The sequence below is a fragment of the Camponotus floridanus genome, unplaced genomic scaffold (genome assembly GCF_003227725.1).
Source record: "Camponotus floridanus strain SB8 unplaced genomic scaffold, Cflo_v7.5 scaffold74, whole genome shotgun sequence".
NCBI lineage: Eukaryota > Metazoa > Arthropoda > Insecta > Hymenoptera > Formicidae > Camponotus > Camponotus floridanus.
Window position 1 is genome coordinate 837,209 of NW_020229843.1, and position 17,662 is coordinate 854,870.

At 39.3% G+C, this 17,662-nt stretch overlaps 1 long non-coding RNA gene across 1 annotated transcript in view; it reads left to right on the forward strand.

Annotated features, from left to right (window-relative positions):
- Positions 1-15,416, forward strand: part of LOC105257464 — a 110,498-nt gene extending 95,082 nt beyond the window's left edge. The window contains exon 3 of the long non-coding RNA XR_889671.2: positions 15,249-15,416. This is a non-coding gene — a long non-coding RNA (uncharacterized LOC105257464). The remainder of the gene's footprint in view (positions 1-15,248) is intronic.
- The last annotated feature ends 2,246 nt before the right edge of the window (positions 15,417-17,662 follow it).

Genomic DNA, 17,662 nt, shown 5'->3' on the forward strand with positions numbered 1-17,662 from the left:
TCAATATTTTCTCAGGTATTAAATATTGATCGCACTTTGATATATGCTTCCCTCAATAATTACCCTCGATAAACTAATTTCGCTCGACTGTGGAAATTGAGCGAGGCGAAATTTTTCCGCGATGACGTTGATGGTCTCGGCCGTCCAGGCGATTGTATGTCGAAGCGTCGGAAAGGATAGCGTCGTGATAAGGAGAATGGAGGGTGGAAGAGAGGACGAAGAGAAACCTCCTTTGCGAACCTACGGGGCAAATGCAGGTTTCAGGTTGCTTCACGTGCACAATTACCGGGCACAGAATGGGCGCGGGCGGGAATGAAATTTCGTCTTGTGCAGCAGGAGCAAGCAAAGTGTGCGTACCCTCTCTGTTCTGCACGGCCTGGGGAATTGAGTTTCGCCACGAAAGAGCGAGAGAGGTCCCGGCGAGAGAGGAGACTTGGCGAGATGTTGGAGAAAGCGATAGAGAGAGACAGAGAGAAAGAGAGAGAGAGAGAGAGAGAGAGACAGGGAGAAACAGAGGGAGGAAAAGGAGATCTCCGCCGGCTGGATGGGCTGGTGTAACACTGTTATTGCCAATAATGGCACGACTATGCGCGTGCATGTCTCGCGAGCTGATCGAGAAATTGATTTACGAAAAGAAACGCCCGTCATCGGCCATCGGCTGCCGTCGAACATAGTCAATTAGTGTCGGCCGATTAATGTCGTCACGTGACGCTCAGAAATTTCATGAGGCATCTGCTGTTACAAGTCGCTGGTTCAAACTCACTTTGATACATTCAATGTTCTTTGTTACAAATATTAACTATATACATATACATTTACATTTACATATACATATACACACACACACACACACACACACACACACACACACACACACACACACATTCATACATACATACATACATATGTGTATATGTATGTATGTATGTGTATATATATATATATATATATATATATATATATATATATATATAACGAAAGAGGGAGAAGGAAGGAAAGAGACAGATTACAATTTTTCGTATGATTGCAAAATCTAACATAATCGAATTTATATTGAGGATCTCTCTCTCTTTTTATTTTTATAAATTAAATATATCTTTTAAATATATCTTTTCTAAAATTTATTATATTCTCGATTACAATATTTAATTTTTTTAAAATTTATATTGACTGCTTATCAATATTTACACATTATATTTATGATATTAGAAATATTAAGCTCTTTATTGTTGCTAGAATCTTATCAAAATTGCGTAAAAGATGTGCGCTTTATTAATTTATATGATAATTTCAAATAGATGCAAAGAGTAAGCAAATAATAGCAGTTACTTAAATATACACACGAGTGAAACATATCATCTTTTACAACATTAAAAGTAATTTATTCCGAAGATGAGTTTCTAATGTGTGTAAACTTGTCGCGACGCCGGTTGCTTATTTTTGCGTCACATCGTCACTATTCATGGACTTTGCCAATCGCATAGACAGCCGGTCGTTTGCTCGAAGTTCGACGACGCGTAATCCGCGACTCGAAGTAAATCGAATAAAGTCTCGAATTAAATACAGCCTTCTCTGTATTCCGGGCACGGTGAAAGGGGACGCAAGAAGACGAGAAGAGAGTGAGACAGGGGGTGAGTAACGGAGCAGTAGGAGAAGATAGGGAAAGAGGAGGAGGAGGACTGGAAGAAGAGGACGAGCTGACTCGGGGTGAGACGAGGCGAAGCAAGGTTCCTTGTATTTAATTACCAACTCTAAGTCTCCAGCCGGGAATGAGGCAGCTCCCACCCGGGCGTACCTCTTCTTCGCCATCCATAGACCTCCTCTTTGCCGTCCCCTCTCACCCCCTCGAACCACCCTCGCGAGCTTTTGTCTTAAACGACGCGGAGAATGCATTGGCTGTGGCATCACCGTTCTCCAAGGGGAAGATGAAAAAAAAATAAATCATCCGAGAACTTCCACTTCACATTTTTCTGTACGATGATTATTTCATATCATTTCATTTATTGTTGAAATCGTTGAGAATTCTGATTAAAGGAAAAGCTTTTTCCATAAATTTTATTTGTAAAATATTCGCGAATTGTGTATCTTTAAGTTAATATTTAGAAAATAAGTTCTTTGGGTGGCAAAATTACGATATTATTAACAGAAAAATACGGTAGAAGAGATAATTAATTTTTTATCATATTTTACTTTAGAGTCTTGTGATAATTAAACCTGATGATGCTCAAAGTAATGAAGTTAATAAAGTACATATATCGAATAAGAAACGGTTTTATGTTTAATAGACTGTTTAAAGAAAATCGTGATTCATAAAAAATTAACGTTATTCCTCTTATTGTTGACAGTCGATGTATATAATAACTAGATTACAAAATTGCAATTTTGGTTATTGCAACTAAATCGATCATAATAAAGCCATAGTTTAACAATATTGATGCATCAATGTGCAACATATTTACCGGTATTCCAAACATCAACACAAGAATTTCAATAGAAATTCTGACAATCTTCGCTTAGGTTTCTCAAGAATCTGTTATAAAGTTTAAAATCTTTTGTCCATCGAGATGGAGATAACAATTTTTCATTCCTGAACAGCCTTGATGCGCGACGTCGATCCCGCCTGAAAATTAGGCGGCACGTCTGGTGACATCAAAGAGCTCCCGGAGGCAGCAAAGAAGGCTTCCTGCCCCTTTTCATCCCTTAAATCCCACCCGAGCGGTATTTGCTGGGGCGACGCTGCCTCTCGCTTTCCATCATTAGAGGAAACGAGAACGGGAGAGACACGTGGGGGGCGCGAAAGCGAGACGATGCCGAGCTACCCTCAAACCGCCCTCTTTTCCCCGCTGCCTTTCCTTCTTCCTCCTCTTCCTCCACCGCTTTTCGTACCCTACTCTATCCGCCGTTCTCCGGGTGTGCTGGGTTCGCGCAAATATCGCCTTTCATATTCCTTCGAAGGAGCAGAAAATCGTTACGGTGCCTTTTGCGCGCGCGCTACGGGGGAAATTCCTAACCGCTGTCGTCGTTCCTTTTCCCGCGCACCCTGCCTCGCATTAGCCCGTCTCGCCGCGCACGGACCTCCATTGGGGTGGGGGTGTAAGTAAGTAAAATCTCTCCCTTCCCGCCTTTCGTGCCGCCCGTTACCGCCGTTGCCGCCGCTCGCTCGCTCTCGTCGGTCCCCGTCTTTTGCGTCTATTTCTACCCTCTCTATCCATCTTGGTCTTTCTCTATTTCTCTTTCCGTCTCCGGCGAAGCTGCGCGAGCCTTCCGCTTTCTCTTTTCGACTTACGCCTCTCCTTTGCCGGGCTTGCTCGCTCGCTAACCCTCTCCGCACTCCACCCGAATCTCCACCGCCGCCAACCGATCCTCCCCCCCCTCTCTCTCCCCGGAAAGCCTCAACGGGGTTGCAGAACCGCCAGAGCCCGCTATTAACCCAACCCCTTCCTTCTCGTCGCTCTTTCTCGTTCCGGCGACCTCTCGTTTGGGTTCTCGCTCTCACTTCGACAACGATCACCTTCCCTCCCCCTTTCCCCCTTCTGATCCCTGTAGTATCTAAGCGCGAACAAAGATGGCGGAAAACTAAACAACTAAGCGAGGGCGCAAGGAACTCTCGCTCGCCCTTTTATCGCGACGAAATTGACCCCCGTGCACATCGAAGAGGGATGCCCGACCCTTTCTGCCGAGTTTCTACACGCCGGCATCCTTCGAGAGGGTGGGTGGGAGCCGGGAACGAGGGAGAGCAGGCGGTAGTTGCGGTTTCTGCGGTACGTGGTCACGAGTAGATACGTATTTTTTTTTTTTTTTTTTCTATCGCCAGATTATTTCTCCCGGCACCGACGGGTTTTGGAGTATTTTAACGTTTTATGAGCAAAAATGTTCTCTAAGAGTAAAAACATAATTGAAACAAAATATCTAATACTTGAGCTTAATTAATATTACATTTTATATAATTAAAGTAATGTATATATAAACATTCACAAAGAGAGAGAATAAAAATAAGTACATTTAAAATTGAAGAAAAAATTATTCCGATATATTAATAATTTAAGAGGAAACATTGATGTTAGCAAAATGAAAATTTTTACAAAAGTTCTATAAGATTGTCAAAGCAAGACAGAATGATCCGAACTTGGTTAGTACTTTTTATATTCACATACAAGTTGTCGAGTTATTCCATCGCGCAAAAGTGATTCAATCGCAAGTCTAGCCGCGGTCCGGCCGGTGCCTAAACCTCAACGGCCTCGTCAAGAAGGGCCTGCGCTCGACTGTTCTGAATAAATGATGCTTAATCTTCATATCAGAAAACCGGGCGAAGCAGCCGCGCTTGTGAGACGGCAAGGAAACGTCGACGGGAAGAGCAGGAGGGGTGATGGTGGGTCCCGTACACACACGTAAACGAGAAGGTGGCGGAGGGGTAGAGGATAGACTGGAAGCAGTGGAAGCGAGGTTAGCGCCCAGGAAATTTCTAGAAACTTCAGGTTTAGCAATTAACGTCAGAAATTAACGACGCCCGCCTGCCTCGAGCGCAAAGCGCCGGAGAAATTAGTCTCGGAAATTCTCGTAAAATTTCTCGCTCGCTCGCGAAGCGCCAGCAGTCCCCGCGCCCGTTTTCTCCCGACCCCCTGCCCCCCTACCCCCGCATCCGACATCCCGCTACACCCCCTGCCGAAACGCCCACGTTTCGCTGTAGCTGATGGTAACACGGTGTCGGCAGTCGAGACGAGCGGTAACTTTCCGGAAATTTTCATTAAGCCTGACAGTAATGACGTCATCAGTCAGTCGGGGGCGACCTCATTTGGAATCGTTCGCATTCGAATTTGTAGCTTTCGACTTCGAGCACAATGTCCGCAAATCATTCGCAGTTGTAGTGGCCACTCGATGGAGCGCGCTCGAGATTCCTCGCAGATCCGAGATGCACCGTCTTTTCATTCGTACAAGAAACACCGTCAATCTAATTTAAAAAGCATGAATTGTCTAATTATTTTCGACAAAAATTAAGCAAATTTGTCAAATTTTCTCACTTTAGATTAGACAGCATCTTGAAGAAGAGAAGTATTTTTAAAGAAATTTTGGAGAGAACAGTGGATACAACGTATATATTCATGCTATAGGAACAAGACGGTAATATTAAACGAGATTCTATGGTAGCTTGACCAAAGGCGAGGAGGAGGGAAAGCTTCCGTTGCACATCTCCGGATCGCGCGGTCAGATTAGCAGCGGCGATTCCGATAACCCGTCCGGTGCGGCGCGGCACGATTGCCGCCATAATCCTAAGAAAACAGAGACGGCGAAGGACACTCGTGTCCGGCGAAGGATGGCAGGATAGGGCGATTCAGGAGGTGCACCTGCCCGCGGATGGGAATCGATCGGGCCTGGACCAGCCATGGATGAGGTCCTTTTCGACGATGCGCGTTTCGGACTTATCGGTCCAGGCAGCGAACGACATATCCGTTTTCCCAAGTAATCTCGCGGCGCTTCGGGCGATTCTCAAACAATTCTATACATCTCAGAGTGTCGGAAGTGGCTGGAATCGGGCATGGGGGAGAAGGGGCATTTTCCGCAGGGGATGGCGTAGCGCCATAGAGAAAGAGAAAGCGGGAGAGAATGATAAAGGCGTGCGGAGATAGAGCGAGAGAGACAGTTGAGAATGGAGAAACGCCGTAAGAGAGCCCGATAGAACAAGACCGAATAAGAGACGTGGCAGGAGAAGGAGAGGCGTATAGAAGGCGACGGTACGTGAAACACACAATACACCTTCGCGGTGGGTGGCTTATCTAAGAGTCCGTGGCGTAGCCCCGGGGGTGCAGTAATAACCGGGAGGGCGGGCTGATACCGGGCTAAGAAATGATAACGGCACTCGCAAGCCAGCCACCATTTTCGAGTTATATTGCCTCGAAAGCCAAAAGCGTGGGTGGAAAAGGGGTAAGAGGGAGAGGTGAGAGAGGGTGAACTGCCTCAGTTACCCAGGCTAACACACAACCTACGAGCGAGCCGCACCTCTCGCGCTTCTCGCCACTACCTTTCCCGTACCTATATCCACCGTTAGTCGTTGCTGGAAATCGGGCACTATCTGGGGGCCCACCTACTCGCCAGATATACGCGCGCAACGCTCGTTTCGAATGCCTAGAGAAACGTTTCGCCTTCGAGTACCAACGACCTTCGCTGTTTCGATTCGCCCCGCGGGAATAGCCGGGGGGAGACACATCGGTTCCGATGCGACAACGATATTCGATTCCTTCGTGCCAGCCATGAATTTTCGGGTGGTTGCATCTTCGATGTTGCCCCGGAGTATTGCGAGAACGCCGAGCTTGGTAATGGCGCGTGATATGTCACGTTGCTTTTTCCAGCTCGATTCGACTCCGTTCGTGAATCGGAATAGATACGGCGAAATACGACCTGCAAACGTTGATTTAATCGGCAGCTTCGTGGCTTCTCTCGATCCTCTTTGAAAAAAAAAACGCGGGAATATTTATATCTATTCCGATATCATTTTTGATGAATGATTCGCAAGACGAAAACAATGTCATGTAAGATGTATAAATTGTGCATTTTATTTTTAAAATATTTTTCTTTGAAAAAAAAAATTAATAGAATATTGCGCGAGCAACTTTTTTTACTGAAATAATAAATGTTATTTTTGACGACAAGATGGCAGCGTGAAAATATTTTCTTTATATTTATAAAGGACTCAGTTTCTAAATTGTACACAATCATGCCAGTTCAAAGATCCACCTGCGGGCGAATCAGGAGAGACAAAGCCACAACGTGACCAATCTCGCCCGTGTTGAACTGCGGCTTGAACGGATGTTTTGCATTTTGCCCCCGACGGCTAATTTATGTGAGAGAAATGCCACCCTTGTTTCACACCCTCTTGGCCGGTTGGTCAAGCGTTTTATTTTCACTTAAACCGCAGAAAAGACTCTCAAATACCCTTTCTACCTCACAGTTGACAGGTTGGACAGTTTTTACAATTTTTCGTCGCAGTTAGAAATTTTATCGTTCAATTTAGAAAATTGTACGTGAAATTTGTAATAAAAATTTATCACAAATTTGAATTCTAAAAATGCAACGCTGAGAAAATCCTTGTAAGTATTTCTCAGGTAATTTATGAAATTATACAGATTATGAAAAGTTTCAATATTTTTTAAGTAAATATATTTTTTTAAGTAAACATTAATTTTAAAATCAGCTTTATAACTAACAGCCGAGAATGTCATTTGCTTTAATGAAAAGAATATTATTGTTGAAAGATTGAATGTAAGTTCATTAAAATTTTAGATGAATTTATTAGATAATTCCACGTAATACACAGTAAATATTAAATTTTGTTGAAGATTTTTGTTTAAAGAATTCTCTATCAATTAAATAAATTAAAAATTATATTAAATCATAAAACGATTTTATTGAGAAAAGTGCATTACAAATCTCTTTTTTACATAATTTTATCATAATTTTATCATAGAAAGATTAAAAAGATTGTAGGATGAGTAATTCGAAGCGCGGTCAAGTTCGTGTGGAGTTAAAATTAATATGAGATTCACTGGCGCGGCGTGCTGCATATATGTGTGCGTGTACGTGTGTGTGAGAAAGAGAGAGAGAGAGAGAGAGAGAGAGAGAGAGAGACAGAGAGAGGGTGTAGGAACGAGGATATATTTAGCACAAAAAGCCTCTAATTTCCAACGAGGGTGTAAAAACGGGGTTGGCACCCGTGTAGGTATACGCGGGCCGCTTGTTGGGTCTATAAAACGCCGCTTAGCTTTTTTACCTCCTACCGCCGAGCCCCCGAAGGACTGGTTTTAACCCCGTTAAGCTGTTTCCCGTCTTTTCCCGCGTTCCTTTTTTCCACGACCGGTAAATTGAGCGCGCGGCCGCTTCCTCCTCTCTTTTCTCTTCCCTTCTGCGGTACGTTACTCTCTCAACTTTTTTTTCACTTTTTACACTCCTCGTTTACCCTTGCTTCCTACTTTGGCACGAGAAATCTCGCTAAACGGCTGCTGCGACCCAGATTCCGCATTTAAATGTGCCTTTGAAATTATTCTTCTTTATTTCATAAGAGGCAAGCCATATCATTTTTAATTAATATATAAAATATCTCAAATGGGATTAAATTATATTTTATATTAAAGTTACATTACGTTAATGTAACAAAACTATTAAAAAAATAATAATAATAAACTGTATATAATTTTTTGTATTAAAAATTTTTTGAAGTATATTGAACAATTAATTTGTAGAAAATAAAGAATATTTTAATAAGCAACATTATTTACGTAAAGGACTTTTAGATATTATTTTTATTCATGCATAGACTAGATTCTTATTTAGAAGGTAGATATCATAGCCGCTAATCGGTGGTTTTTCAATGGAAAAAAGATTTATCAGTCGCTTAATGTCACAGCGAGCTTTCTTCATGTTCTTCAACTTCGGCTTCTTTCGGTCGGCGCGAGCGGATAGGAAGTGCGAGATTAATAGACGAACAAATTAGCGCAAAGTTTGTTCGGGGTCCCCGCGTGCACCCGTGGCACTAATCCCGTGCATTAAAAGTTAACGTCGGGCTGGTACAGCCCGTGTGTCCTCCTGGCATTAGATTTCTGAGTTTCACCGGCCGAGTTAGGGCAACACCAGATCTGCGTTTCAACTGGAAACTACGTTAGGGACAGATTCGAACCGATCCCACGCCAAGCACGCGCATGCATGTGCAACCTAGCCGGACGTACATGCGCGCGTGTGTGAGTATTTTATATGTGTGTGTCGGCTGTATGGGCCGCTCGAGAAAACCGATTCGCGCCTTTCAAAAATGTCCCAGTCAAACGAAACTACTACTTGACCCGCAGGTCGGCTCAATTCGCAAAAGTAAAATATTTACCAGGATGATCCCGATATATTTGTGTTTGACGGCGTGTAAGCGCTTGTATACTCGTTTTTCTTTTTGACATCGTGGAATTAAACTTTTCCAATTAAAATATACACGATTAATTTGAACATTCTGTTAATTCGCGTCTTGCCAAACGAAAATATTTTCGTCTAAATGCTTATTTTCCAGATATTAAAATGTAAATTGTTATATATTGTTTATTTTATTGTAAAAAATAGAATATTTTATTTAAAATACTGGACAAAAAGAGTATTAAATTTAATGATTATATTTTTCTCTTATTTCCGCGTGCGATATTATTTCGATGCTTTATTTAAGGCGCCGCTATTGTAACCGACTATCCCGCTCGAGCTAGGTGTGAGTAAGAAACTACCCTCAACATTAATCAACCGTCATCTTTGCCGGAAACCAACCAACCCTTCCCTATCGTCTCAGCCCCTCGTGTTTTTCTTCCTCATCTCTCGTTCTCTTAATAATATTCTACTCTTCATTATACCTCCAAAGAAAGCGGAATTTTCGCGAAAATAATATTTTTATAATATAAAATATTTTTTTAAATATCTAGAGAATCATCTTAGAGAATAATTAATTCTACGCATGTATTTTTACATAATATATTTTTAATAAAATAAATTTAATATATATATAATTCGTTTCTCTCTCTCTCTCTCTCTTCCTCTCTTTCTTTCTTTCTCTGTCTCTCTTTCAGTTATTATTTTTCAACAAACTGAGGAGACTACAACTTTCTTGTAAAAATTTGCAGATGAAAAATTTAAAAGGACAATTTTGTTAAACATTGTGTGTATATAAAATTTATCATTTCTTTAGTCTTTATAAAAGAATCGTTTTGTATACCCGTGAAGCGGAATTCAATTATTGTAAAATATGAACGTAGAAGTGAGGAAGCAATAAGAAGCATTAAGAATCAACGAGGCAATATCCTCCGTTTTGCTTCGGAAAAGCGTCGATTGTTCTCTAAGACGACACCAAGGATCAATCGGATGGGCAGACGGGTGGAAGTAAGGATGCCTTGAATAATGACTCGGTTGGCATGCGAGGGGATGGGGTTTGCCAGTCGGGTGCGCCATCTTGCCTCGGCTCTCTACTTATAATTATTGATGTGGCCCGAACTTTATATAAACTCGAAACTCGTCTCCCTCGCACCGTCGGTTCGCCACCACCACCGCTACCTTCACTACCACCGCTATTACTATTACTACTACTACTAACACCTTCATACCACACGAAGAGAGCGGCACCAGCATCAGCAACCTGGAACCATCTCCACACGGCGGGTAGAACCAACCCCCTGAGTCCCGGCCATCCCCTTCCTCCCCGTTCCCCTCCCCTCTTCGCTCTCCAACCAGGCGGCAGGAGGAAATTGTTGGAGTTTTCAAAGTCTGACGTGCAGGATATTATGAACGAGGGTATGGCGTCGTCGAGGAGGTGGAGAAGGTGGTGGAGTGGTAACCGGGGGTGCCTCCAGAGGGCTGGCGGGGGTCGGGGGACGGCGGAAGACCGGCGGATAGGCGAAGGGGTGACGGTGGTGCGGCAGTACCCAGGCAAAACTACCCGCCTCGGCTCACTCTTCTGCCTCCAGAACCACCCACCAACCCATTCGTCTAGCTTAAACTATATTCCGACCTAACCTTCGCGCGTAGGTACCTTCCTTCTCCGCCAACCCTACCTACCATCTGACAGCCGGGCGATACTTGCTCGAAGGCGATGCGCCGCCGATGCTCCTCGCACTCTTGTCGCTTTCCTCCGTTTCCTTCTCCCTCTTCTTCTTCGTTCGTCCTCTTTCCGTCGCGCTTTCCGCTTTCCTATCCTCTATTTTTACGCCCAGCTCATCCCGACGTCACTATGCGAACGCACGCTGAAATCGGAACAGCCGGCGTGATATACCGATGAATAACGTTACGGAAGTGGGAAGGTTACGATTCGTGTTGACGTATATTTTGTATTCATTGTCCGTGTGTTATTTTAGATTAAATGTCTGTTTTCCCGCGTCGGATGTACCAGCATCGTCACCTCGCGCTATATTCCCTTATGAATTTGTTCTTCCACGCGATGCCACTTTTCTTGCCTCAAGGTTTCAAAGTTAGAAATATCAATTTATATAAATAAAACGAAAATAATCAAACATGTAGGTTTGCATTTTGAATAGAAATTAATTGATATTATGTTAAGCTGAAAACCGGAATAACTCGTGAAGCTTAAAATTTGAAACTAGAGAATAAATTTTCAAAGTGTTACGATTAGAAATTAAAGAATATTGTCTCTAATATATTTGTATACATTGAATAATAATATTAAAAACAATATAATTAAAATTTTCTTGTTATATATTTATTTACAAAGCAAAATGTAAGTAAAATATGTCTATCTTTCTTGAATTTAGTATTAATCTTTTGCAAATTTAATATATAAATACATCAGAGCAACACATGAAAAAAATTTTATTTTTAAGAAAGTAATAGTACAATGTTTAGTTTATATATATATTCTCAAAAGTAAAATTATTTTTTCATAAATGAATTCTAAAATTATACTGATTAATTTTTTTTCCGACATATGTGCATAAATTTACTTTACTTTATATGAATTTTGCAATGTGATAAATTCTCAATTTTTGTCACTTTTCGGTAATATAGATGATCTTATCTTATTTCTCTTTTCGCATTGGATAAGGAAATATGCAGAAAATATTAATTATATTATTTCTGTTTGTTATATTATTTCAATTTAATTTAATAAAGCATATTTTAATTCTTTTACTAAAGTAACAAAAATTGTGTCTATTACATTATTTGTTGAGATAATTGTTTCATTAACTATAACAATGAAATAATAAATTTTATTACATTGCTAATGGATAAATGAATAATTAATATTGTTTTAAATTAGTATATATAATAAAATAAAAAATATAATAATTTGAAATATATATATATATATATTAATAAATAGAAAAAAATAAATTTGTATAAAGTGTTCATTCTCTCTTATTTTTAAAAAATATTTAGTAGAAAACAAGCTCTGACAAAAAGGTCTATAAATAAATAGAAATTTAGATCGAAATTACATAATTAAGAGATGTTTCACACCTCCAACGGCTTTACCACACATATTGTGAAACAATATTATTTGATTAACTTTCTTTTTTGAGAAAAAAAGTTTACTTTTGCTCTTATTTGCTTTGGTAGCCGTTATATTATAATCGCTTTTTCAAAAAATAGGTCAATCACAAATTCATAGAAAAAGTGTAAAATGATTCGATTTTTCACATTTTTTTGCTTCTCTTGGCACTATCGATTCAAATATATTCCGGAAATTGATTCAAACAATCATAAGCTCTCATTTTTTTGCATTTTTCGAGTATCACAGTAATGTGTAGGCTCTCATGATTGCGGAAACTTTTCGGATAGACAATTTGTCGTATTTCGCGCGACAACTGATGTATCGCACTGACGGTAAGGAATATAGCCGAAGCACGTGTACAAGTATATTGTAGAGGGAGAGGGTGGAGGTAGGCAAGTGCATAGTATATCTATACAGTGTCTACAGGGGGTAGAAGTATAAGCTTTCCTCTCGCAAATGAGGTAATATATATACAAAAGCTAATACGACCGAAAGTTGCCAACTTGGATGAGTCTCTCCTCCGACTCCCTCTACCCTCTGTCTCTTTCTCTCTCTCTCTCTCTCTCTCTCTCTCTCTCTCCTTCCCCGGACTACCTTCTCTAAATATTTTAAAGGCTCGTGACACTCTGGTCTATGAGTTGCTGTCCTTGGGGAGGGACAACTCAAGTAAAACTGAAAAAGTCGTCGATGTGGAGGACAAAAATCACGAATCGTGGATATTTAGAAAGTATAGTTTTCTCTGAATCCTTTGTTAAATCGCGCATAAATATATTGTAAAAACGGAACAACGAGATAAACGAGTTTGTCAGGAAAGTAATAGTATATTATTTAATAAATAATAGTATATTACGCGTTTAAAAAATATAATATTTTTCTCATTATCTGTGTGCAATAAATTGAAAATGATCTCTATTTCTACTCTGATATATTATGCATTACGAAACGTGGTTAATCTCATCTCTTTGATCCAAGCAATCTTCAGTACGATCAAAGTAGATTAAATTGCGAAGGGTGAGACTTATCTCGTGTTTAAAATCGCTGTCGGTGGAAAAATTTGACTTAAATAAGTAAATCGTGCGGAACGCATTGCGAACCAATTGAAATTACTGCGCTGGGAGATGTGGGAAGACATAGTGGTTAGGTAAGTAAGAGTAACGGGCAGAAATGTTTCGAGGAGAGAAATCCTCGCTTCCAAAATGGCGTCAAATGGGCGCAATAAAACCGAAGGTTGTATTTTATCGGATACGTTAACAGCTTCGTAAATCAGAGCTTGGACTATTTCGGGTTTAATGTGATGTGTATTGTCCGACAATTTAAGACGAAGACATTTCATATAATGATGTTCTGGCAACAAAAATTAATATGTGTAAAAAACACACATACAAATTTTTATTATATAATCTCGCATTATCAAATAACACTATCAATTTATAATGTTATATTTCTAAATAAATTATTAACAACTGTAATCATAGTTTTTTCTTTTTATATCTTGTCTGCTGAATATGCATTTTATATTATATATATAAGATATAATATGTATAACTTTTTCTTTCATAATGATGTAATACAGTTATGCAAAGTAAGAAATTATAAATTCATAGAAGTATTAACAATTTGAGCATAGTCAATCGATCCATTTTGATCATCCATTTCTATCTATATAACGTGAAATCTTTCATCGTTGATAAAGATCACTCTGTTTCTCGAAAGTGTAAGACTAGAAACTTTAGAATCGTCTCGCCTCGGCGAGCTCTCTCCGACTGCTTCTTTCACAATCAGCAAGATTGAGGTAGACAAAGTTAGATCAAACAAACGTAGATGCACAGTCGCGTGGCATGAATCGCGATTCGCGCGAGCCAGTTGGGAGAAGAGAAAACGGAGAGATGTGAAGCATAATCTAGCCTGTTTGAGGAGAACTGCCAGCGACTGCAAGTTAGAACAAACTCCCGGTATACTCTGGAAACGTCGTAGCCGGTAACCAATTTGCTAACATCGCGCCCAACTCTCTTTTACATCCCTTTCTCAGAAATCTATCTTTGGACATGATGAAATTGTATAAAATAATATGAGTTTGTAATATGAGTGAATCGCGCGAATATTTTTTCACGAGATGTTTTCGCGCTTCTCCCGCCAACTTTGCATAATTGATTTAAATAGAGCGGAGAGAACATTACGTGAAAATTTTAAATCGAGCTCCATAACTTTCGAATTATTTATATCGAGTCACTGACCAGAGAGGTGCAGTGAAATATTCATACAATGATCCCGTCCTATTGTTCCTATGCAAGTACTTGTGCGACTTATACATTGCAAGCGTTTCAACACAATATCTTCGCATTTGCTACATTTTTCTTGTATATATCATATAATAGTATTTTTTGATTAAATAAAAAGGATAAAAATAAAATTTAAAAGATAAAAAGGATTTATTATTAGAAAATAATTTGCATTGTTTAGTAAACGTATTTCTAATGTGTCATCTGATGTCTGACGAAACAAAGAAAGAAATTTATAATTTAAATAATTTATATTATAAAACGAATCTTAGTATCTTACATGTGGTATATTCTACTAACGTCGAGATCGACGATCAATCTACCGTTACGACTACCGGCACTTTCCCCTTACTTGCGTATCGCTAGCAATTAGATAAAGCAATATCCTGCGACAGTAAATAGAAATAGAATTACCACAATTAATTCAAGCGCGCAGTGAGGGCATTTAGAAGATTCACTTGGCGATTTTAGATTTCTTGCAACGATTAAAATTATTAATTCAAAGCAAACATTTATTTCATCAGTGAAGTGAATTTTCCAGAAAGTTATAATAATATTGAAAATTTGCAATCATAATGAATTTAATCATTATTTATTTTAGATAAAAAGCGTTTCTTAAAAAGATTTATTTATTTATTTATTTAACAAAAGTATTTTTTTAAATTTTTTATTAAATTTGTTTCAATTTGTTAATACTTAAATGTTAAATTCTACAAACAAAATTCTATGTATTTTTGTTAACGAAAAATTTGTATAATAATATAGAATTATGAAATAAAATTTCTCTCAATAATTTTTTTATTTAATATAAAATTAATAATATTTAATAGCATTTTAATTTACATACATATTAATGACGAAGTATTTTTTTCATTGACGCCGGTGACCGAATCAAGAAGATAGACGCAGTGAAGCTGATGGCTCATGAATATTCATTTCTTGCCGGTTTCTTACAGGTCGACGGGGGTGAGCACAGAGCGGAGCAGCCAGAGCCGTACTTTTAAGCACAAGAGTGGGGGTTCTGGATCAATGCCGAGGCCACGCCTCCTTCGTCTTACATCTTGCACCCCGTGTCACCCCCCCGAGCACCGTGGGCACCTTCCTTTCCTTTTGCTTTTCCACCCTCTTCCCTATCTTCATATCCCGCGGAAAATCCGCCCAGGGCATGCAGATATATCAAGGGATTAAAAACTATACGATGTATGAACACTTTGTACTGATAATAACCGATAACGTAATAATCACAAAGATGTTAAGCAGCTCCTCCTATTAGAGATTTAGAAATATTTTAAAAAATATAGCGATAAAAAATAATATATTAAAATTGATATTAATGCGCATTGAACGAAAAAATATATTTGTAAATCACACACACACACACACACACACACACACACACACACACACACACACACACACACACACACACACACACACACACACACATATATATATATATATATATATATATGTATTTATCATATGTGAACTAAAAAAAAATGTTATTTATTTATAGAATAAAGAGTCACACAAAAGAGAGAGCTGGAATCAAAATTTATTTCATAAAAAAATAAACCTCAACATCCTATTTTCCTCTACAATTGCAAAAATTTATCTTGATCCATTATTTAAAATCGCATATTCAATGTATAAATAAATAATTTCGATTTAACATAAAGAAAGTGTTAAGAGAGTTGAATTAAAAATTATTTTCTGCAAAATTTAGAGACAAAAATATTATGTTTTTATGTCATAATTTTTATCTTTTTCACAGTAATAATGAAAAAAAAATTTTTTTAAGCTAATTATATCAAACCATGAGTAGTCAGTCATAACTTATGCACAGTGTTATTACAAGGCACGGAAACAGATCCTAAGGTAGCTTTGTGCACCTTCGCATACTGGCAATATCTCATTGCGACATTGCTGTTTCTCATCTCATCTCGTCGTCTCTTCTACCTCGTCCCGTCCCATCTCATCCGAACTCAACGACTTCGTCGTTCCTAACTCGCGGGTCCCGTCTTGTCTCATCTCGTCTTCTCGTCATTTCCTGGAGCCAGAGGCCCCGGGCTGTTCTTTCCTTTTGGAAAGTGAAGACGAACCTACGGCGGCTTCATCCAATCAGAGCCGCACGAGCCTCTTCCACCGCGTCGTCCAAATCAAACAGTACGGCTAATTACCGTCGGAATTCAACGCGAACTATCTCGATCATGGATTACACCGTTAATCATAATATCGGTACGTGTTTTAATATACGATTTTTTTAAAGAGCATAAAAGAGTCTCATATCTTAGAAAAGATATTAAGAATGAAGAATTCGGAAATTTTTATATTTATCCCGTAAAAATAATGTAAAGTATATATATATAAAAGGAAAACAGAGAGAGGAAAACGTGCATATTTCCAATTAATTGATCAATTAAAAAACATATTTTATGGGTTTAAAAATTGATATAAAAAACTTCGCCATTTCTAGAATAGAAACGTCATTTTCTGACAAGACGATATTTAATTGTAATTTAAATATATTACGAACAGTATATTGATTCATTGTATTTTACATATATAAATAGTATAATAGTACATGATAATATGTTGTATTAATTTTGTATCTCTCCAATTTCTAAAACATATAATACTATATTATTATTTTTAAAGTAGTCAATTCAATAATAAATTCAATAATAAACACGCGTAATTGGGAATAGTAGCGACTTTGCAGCGGATCGATCAAATTCGCTTGCAAACGAGTCACAGGTGTCTCAATCATTGTCACCGGCGGATCGACCGGATTGCGCGTCGATTGGCAATCGAATGTCGGTCAATCGGTCGGGCAGCTCGTGCCGACGTTTGGCGCCTCGAGAGTGTCGAAGCTGTTCCGAATGGAAAATCAATAGGATGAACGAAGAAGGGGCCGTGAATCCCCTTGCCGTTCGCTCGCTCGCTCTTGCGTGGCTTCGCGGATCTCTCGCGGAGCCGGAATCATTGTCCAAAGGAATCCCGCATCCGATCAAATCTCTCAGTGGGAGAGATCGCCGGCCACCTAAGTACGTCATTTGCGGCTAATGGCCGACCTCGGTCAGCGATCTAACGTCCTATCACAGGATGCATCGATGCCGCGATCAACCGACAAGTCGATCGATCTTGTCCCACGGGGTGACAAGCGCCCGATCCGACGTCGCCGCAAGAGGGTACTAGAATGGTACAGTTGTTATGGCAAGCGAAATTTTATCTTTGTTCAAATAGACTAGAATTATGATTTTGATAATTAGGTGCATCCTTTATAAATAAGTCGTGAAAAAAGTTATCGTAAAGAGAGTTACATACGAGAGTTTTAAATCGACATTTAAATCCCGTTTCTTTCTCCGAT